The sequence below is a fragment of the Polypterus senegalus genome, chromosome 1, assembly GCF_016835505.1.
Source record: "Polypterus senegalus isolate Bchr_013 chromosome 1, ASM1683550v1, whole genome shotgun sequence".
Classification (NCBI taxonomy): domain Eukaryota; kingdom Metazoa; phylum Chordata; class Cladistia; order Polypteriformes; family Polypteridae; genus Polypterus; species Polypterus senegalus.
In genome coordinates, this window is record NC_053154.1 from 334,064,464 (window position 1) to 334,072,401 (window position 7,938).

The following is a 7,938-nucleotide window of genomic DNA, read 5'->3' on the forward strand; positions in this document are numbered from 1 at the left end:
TTATTTGTATCAGTCAGTCATTCTCCAACCCGCTATATCCTAACTACAGGGTCACGGGGATCTGCTGGAGCCAATCCCAGCCAGCACAGGGCGCAAGGCAGGAACAAACCCCGGGCAGGATGCCAGCCCACCGCAGGGCGCACACTCACACAAACCAAGCACACACACGGGACAGTTTAGGATCGCCAATGCACCTCACCTGCACGTCTTTGGACTGTGGGAGGAAACCCACGCAGACACGGGGAGAACATGCAAACTCCATGCAGGGAGGACCTGGGAAGCAAATCCGGGTCTCCTAACTGCGAGGCAGTAGCGCTACCACTGTGCCACCGTGCCAACCATTATTTGTATCACTATTATATTTTCTACTCTTCTGTCTTTATACTTTTAGCGTTTTGCACATTTTACAGTAGAAAGATCGGATTTAATCTTAGATCTGGGTAACATCATTTTCCAGCCAGCGCTTTTTACCTGTTTTTTCGATAAAAAGGAGGCTACATAATAATCAGACCCATGGCTATCCCCGCTATCTTAAATAGTGACATCACTGAAAATGTCACGCATTGTAGAACTTGCAGGAGATGGGGTTGCAACGGGCAACATGAAGCTTCACATAACGCAGAAACTGAATGATAAAAACGACTAAAGGAACGTAATTCCACAAAGTAACACTAGAAATGAATTGTACAGATACCGCGCAGTCCAGTTTGACAGGAGACGGCTTAAGTCAGCTGCTGAAAAAAGAGGGATGGCGTAGTCGGCAGGATCTGATGTCCTGATCTTGCCTGGATGTCTGAGCTTTGCTGTTTTTGATCTCATCAGGTGACCACTCGTTTATTTATTTGTTCAGGGACCTGGCTGTCTTTTCTGTCATTTCTAAGAGTTCATGAATCAATGTTGTGACTTCCCAGGAATCGTTTTGTGATATGTTGTAGAATTTTTTAAATGTATTTCATTTAAGGTTACTGCATTAAAGGCACCTGGCATGGGTGAGAAGGGCAGTCACCCGGGGCCCCGAGACAAAAGGCGCCCCATCATTCAAGGTTTTTTTTTTAAGATCAACGCAAGCTACGTATCTGTACTACGAAGTTTAATGCTAAGTGTATTATCGTTGTATTTCCCTCTACTTGCCCTTTACCTGTTTCCTCAAGGGTAAGTGTTCTCGTCAAGTTCGTTATCGGGTTGGTCTACTGTTGCACTTTAAGCTGAACACACACATACATAGCTATACACAGACACAGACCCTAACCACAACAGTGCTCCATGAATGACACACACACGCTGATTAACCTCCAGTACTTTAAACCACACAAGTGCTTTAGGAATAACACAGCCTGTCACTCAGCACTTCAAGAGACTTACTTATTATCGGCACAAACAACATACGATGTTTTAGTGATATCTCAGACCTAAATACTACTTTTGGTCTACAAGAATACATTTAAACATACAAAGACTCAGCACTCTTGACTATAAGCCATTTATCAGCCAAGAATACCTTCTTTATGTACTGTTCCCTACTCTTGAGTGGAGCTCTCACCCTCAGCTTTAATAAACCTCGCAGCATGGAGCATAATGGCAAATCTCTGGCTGCACCAGGTGCTCAAATAAATCTACCTTATTACTTCAATCACTCTAGATATTAAGACAAAGCATAGAAAGTTAAAAGCAGCATGGTATTTATTACAAGAAGAATAATAATACCACTGGAACAAAGAATAATAGAAAACAGGTACTGATAGGAAAGTCTGAATATATATAGTCTTTAGGAAAAGCTTACGAAAAAAAGGTAGAGATGACAAGGATGAATGTCCTAGGGAGGCGTTTGATTTAGCAATTGATGTTCATGATGCCTTTCTGACGACCATTGCCGTCTTCGTCCGTTCCTCTTCTTCTCCTTCTTGTTCATTTTTTCTCCATCTGACGTTGCTTTCAAACCAAGGCGTATTTATTATGAAATGTCATGTCTTGGTTTCACAACACATGCACCTGATTGGCTGGCTGTCAATGTGATTGATGTTCTTTGATATTGCCTCAGTCTTCCTTTCCCAGGCTGTAAACCCAATTGTTGTCCCAGATGTCCATCCACAAAGCAATCAATAGCCTGAGGTGTCGGCTTAGTCTTCCTTTCCCAGGTTACAAAGTAATTGAGGCACCAGCATGTCTTCCTTTCAATGTTGAAACAGCTACTGTATTTTAAAAGTGAGTTGTAAGGGAAGAATTACCTGCTTTGATTTTAGTTCATCTGTTGTCTTGTCTCAAACAAAATATAATGGAAACCAAAATGTGCAGATTTTATACACCATAACACTAAGCTACCGCTGCAGCAGGGAACTGGGACTTGGGGCGTTCATTATGGTCAGGGCCCTGCGCAGGCGGAGCCCTGTTACGACACGCCCCCACAAACGTCAATAAATAGAGTGCTCTCGCCGGTGGAGACCATTCCGTTCCAGACCACAGTTGCATTGTGAGCGTGGGCGCGGACTTCTTCCCGTGTTTTTCTGTCGCTTATAGCGCTTTCTACCCTTTTTCGCCTTGGCCTTATCGTACTACGCTTGTAACGGCGTCTTATTCACGTTAGCAGTTTCGCACGTACCATATTAATATGAAATGCAGTCATCCATCCGGTGCTGCTAAACAAAAGAAAAAGGCAGATGATATACCCTTTATCGAGACGCAAAATGGAGCTTTGCTGAAATTTGTCGTGGCCGAAAAGGTGCAGTCTCCTAGTGATTCCTTTGAAAACCGACCAGCAGTAAGCAACGAGCAACATACCAGTTACAGTCGCTGCTGGGGAACGCAGCTTTTCTAAGGTAAAGATAATCAAGAATTACCTCAGGACAACCACGTTACAAGAACGATTGAATGCTTCAGCGTTAATGTCCATTGAGTGAGACGTTGTCCAATCGCTTGATTACTCGGCATTAATTCAACATTTCGTAAGCGTTAAAGCGCGAAAAGTTGATTTCATTTCTTGAGCTTTATTCTGGAATGTTCTTTAGCCCAAGTTTTAATTTGGTAGAAAAAAATGGAAAACGGTATAAAAAAACCACAATTTTTAATTGTGACAAAAAAAATAAATAAAATGCTGTAAAATGTATAAAAATATGCACCACTGCACTGCACATTTTGCACACACTGGGCTTAGCTACATACAGTGGTGCTTGAAAGTTTAGAATTTTCTGCATAAATATGACCTAAAACATCATCAGATTTTCACTCAAGTCCTAAAAGTAGATAAAGAGAAACCAGTTAAACAAATGAGACAAAAATATTATTTATTTATTAAGGAAAATGATCGAATATTACATATTTGTAAATCAAAGGGACAAGCGAAAATCTTAAACTGGGAGATGAAAACGTGTGCGTTATTTTAAGAGATTTGGCGTATCCACAGTTTCGGGTAATGAAAGGTCCTTGAGGATGTGACGTACCTGGTAGATACCAAGACAGCAAATAAACAAGCGTCAGTGGTCATGAACAAAGGGGAAACGGTGCGATTTATTTTGAAGCGTCTTCAGTAGGTGCCGAAACGAAAACAACACAACAATGTTGAAAACTTAATCTCCAAAATCAAAAACCCCAAATACAGTAGAGCCATTGATGAGGTAATGTGGACTGACACCACCTCAGACAGCTGACAACTCAAATGTATTGGGGTCTGACACAGAGAGTGATCAGCTGAGACCACCAGGGAAGTGTGCCACTCGTAACGGTCCGAGACGAGCTCTGTGTGGCTGACTGGTGGAGCTGTCCAGTTACTTCACGCTGCCAAGCGCTTACCTCCGAGAACGTGGGTTTGCAGTTCCCGTTGACAGTTCACCACCGCACTTTGAAATGGAGAAACGTCACAAGTGAATGACAGGACAGAGCGAGTGAACACAGTCGACGCTGGCGACACACAATACAATACCATTTATATCTGCACAGCCCAAAATCACACAAGGAGGGCCACACTGGGCTTTAACAGGCTCTGCCTTCTGACGGCCCCCCAGCTTTGATTCTCTAAGAAGACAAGAAAACCCTTTTAGTGGAAAAAAAATGGAAGAAACCTCGGGAAAGGCAGTTCAGAGAGAGAGACCCCTCTCCAGGTAGGTTGAGTGTGCAGTGGGTGGGGGGGCTCAATACAATACACAGGACAGAACACAAGCCATCCTCAATACAATACAATAGTACAATAGAAATATTACAAGTACAGAGCAGAATTTAACAGGAGGTGATATCCCATAATACGATTTGGATTGGTTCAGAGTCCTGGAGACCTCAGCCATCAAGCTGAGACAGCCAATCCGATGAATGCAGTGGTTCTCAACCTGTGGGGTGGGCCCCCCTAGGGGGGCGCAAAGTAACAAAAAGGGGGGACGCGAAGATGTGAAAAAAAGAAAACAAGAATCAAAAATATCAAAAACCAAAACAAATGAACTTAAACTACATTCTGATACTAGGACAATAAATATTGAGTCAGATAAATGTCGATAAAAGTTAAGTAGGTATAATAAAATATGCATCTACATTTCAAAAAAACATTAGGGAGGGGCGCGATTAAAACTGTTATGAAAACTCGGGTCGCAAATATTTAATGGTGGAGAAACGCTGGGTGAAAGGACCCCCCTACCCAAGAATTTCTGTGATCCTCCATCCGAGATGACTTTACTAGCTTGGCAGGTGGGCAGTGTCACCGAGTGCCACATTTGAGTGCCGAGAAGAAAAACAGAATACCGTATTTACGCGTGAACCACACGCACATTTTTTCCCGAAAATTAGCATTAGAAAATCAGGTGCGCGTCATACACGATGAAATATAATTCTGTAATGTTTACTTCTCTCTCTCTAAACGCTTCCTGTACAATCACAACGCGCGTCGCACACGGGGCAAAACGATTTTCGGGATTTTCTTTGTAGTAATTAGGGTGCGCGTCTTACACGAGGGTGCGTGGTACACAACTAAATACAGTAGGTGAGGGTTAGTAAAAAATTCTAACTGTCATATTACTTATGTTTAAGTAAAATAAAACAAGCACTGACAATAATCGAGGGGTGAGCGAGTCACGCCCCCACATTTCCATAGTCACCCTGTGAAGGACGCCACATGAGGACTGGCAGCTCAACTGAGGCCCTTACCCAGCCGACACACCCATGGTATGGAAGGACAGAGTGAGACAGCTTGAGTAGGGCATTGTTTCCCCCAGAACACTAGATGGCAGCCCCCTTGGCTTGTGGCATCGCCACGGATTCCCACAGTTCGTGTTGGGATTTGGAGCTCGTCAGCACAGCCCTGTTGGGTTCTGTGGTTGCCACCTTGGGCACTGAGGGCACTAGTGAGCCCTGCTGTGTCAACTTCACCCAGAAGTGCTTCTTCCAAGCCACAGTTTCAGGCCATCAGAAGTCTTTCCGGGTGTTACATAAAAGCAAGGGCACCGCTTTGATCGGGTGGCCAGAGTCTGGGAGAGGAGGAGGAGGAAGAGGAGGATAAAGTTTGCAACAGCAATGGATAAGAAGGAGGCAGAGGGCTGAAGAAATGGAAGAGTTGTGGAGTTCTTATTATAAGAATAGTGGTTGTGCTGTCGGAAATGATTCTCAGGAGGAGTTTCACGCTGTAAAAAGCCTTTGTGAAATTGTAATTTGTGTCCGAGCCTATTGGGTTGAGAATTTGGGGGGCTGTAGCGCCCCCTGGGGAGGACAACTTCTCGTTCTCTCGGTGCAGTCAAGGTTAAAAATATAGGATTTACACGCACAGGGCAGAATTCACGGCAAAGGTTTTATGAATTGTAAGATCAGCAGTGTATTACACTTACATGTTCCCTTCGGGTAATGCAGAACCTCTGGAAATCGAGGTGCAGATAACCAACTGAGGTTCTGCTGCTGCTGCAACAACTCAAATCCTTTTGCAAGACCAGGAAAAATTAAATCTAAAACAATACTTTAACTGTTGTTTTTCTGTAAAAGCACAAGTAACAGAATATCGTAAAGAGTCGGGGAGCAGTTGGGTCCCCCGTTTAATAAATGACGTCAAAACGAAGTGGAAAAAATTGCGAGTGGTCTCCCCTCGACTTTCTCGTATACTCAGATATGAAATGGATATTTGAGGATTAAACTGCAAGACAATGATAATATTTTTATATTACATGCATTAAAGAACCATCAGAAACAAATCAAATCAAATTAAAAATATATTGAACAATTATTATAAAAGAAAAGTTGAATACATCAGACTCTACAGCTATATGAATTAAAAAATAAATCAAGTATGTGTTCAGGTAAAGTACAACTTCCGGTTGATGAATTTGGCCCAAAACTTAATTCAGATCTACGTTTTATGGTGTAACGACCACATGCCAAATTTCATCCTTCTTTCTCGTTGCATGTTTGAGTTATCGTGTTTACACACACACACACACAATTCCAAAAAAACGGTGTTTTCAGACTCAGGGAGGTTAAAAACATCAAGATTCATCAAAATCTCAAAATCTAATTTTTGGACAATTACAATACTTTTGCTACGAGAAAGTAAATCGGACTCGGAGATCTCTAAGATGTCGAGATTCATCAAAATCTCAAAATCGAATTTTTGGGCGATTACAATACGCACGGCTTTCTGTCCCTACAAGAAAGTAAATCGGACTCTGGAGGTCTAAAATGTCGAGATTCATCAAAATCTCAAAATCGAATTTTTGGGCGATTACAATACTTTTGCTACGAGAAAGTAAATCGGACTCGGGATGTCCAAAACGTGGAGATTCATCAAAATCTCAAAATCGAAATTTTGGACAATTACAATATGTTCTCTACGAGAAAGTAAATCAGACTCAGGAGGTTGAACATGTTGAGATTCATCAAAATCTCAAAATCGAGATTTTTGGACGATTACAATACTTTTGCTACGAGAAAGTAAATCGGACTCGGGAATGTCTAAAACGTTGAGATTCATCAAAATTTCAAAATCGAACTTTTGGATGATTACAATATTTTTGTACTTTTGTATACTTGGTATACGAGAAAGTCAAAAGGCAGCAATAAGGAGTTCTTAACGCCAAATGGTCAGAATGGACGCCGACTTCCAATGCTATTCCCAGTTTCAGTCGCTTCTGGGATGAGACTGTAAGGGGAAAATCCCAGTCCCCAGTCCAGTTCAGCACTCCTCTAATGAACAGGTCTTAAAACTCCAGCAATGTACAAGAGGAGGCCTTTGGAGCGCCTCACATACCTGGCATTGTAATCACGGGTGGGCTGCCAGTCCTTTGTAAGGCAAAGCCTTTATAATGTATGAGTATACAAAAGTGTGTTTAACATAAAGCTGATGACATGTTAATGTAATATAAATAGGTCCATATATGGAAAATTTGATCATACTGTATTAGGATAATAATAATAATCCTTTACATTTATAGCACTCTTCACAGTGATTGGGGAGCCTCGAATGTGCAGCATCCACCTGGATGATGTGACGACAGCCGTTTTTGTGCCAGTACTCTCGCCACACATCAGCTGTTAGGTGGTGAACTACTGGGGGGGGAGACCAGGGATGATTAGGGGGCCTGAATGACCTGGTTGAGGTAATACATTTTATTTATTTGTAGGCGCCTTTCTAAACACTCAAGGACACCAAACAATCGATGAAACTTAGATTACTGACAAAAGTAAAATACAAAAGTTAACATCAGACAGAGCAATTGTCATCAAAGAGATAAAGCAGTCTTAAATAAATGAGTTTTAAGTTTAGATTTGAAAAGTGAAAATGATTCAATATGTCTAAGCTCAGGTGGTAGTGAGTTCCAGAACTGGGGAGCAGAGCAACTGAACGGTGGTAAGACGGACGAAGGGGACAGTGAAGTGGATGGAGGAAGAGGACCTGAGGGTACGGGAGGGAATGACAACATGGAGGAGGTCAGACGGATATGGAGGGGCGAGGCTGTGGAGAGCCTTAAAAGTTAAAAGAAT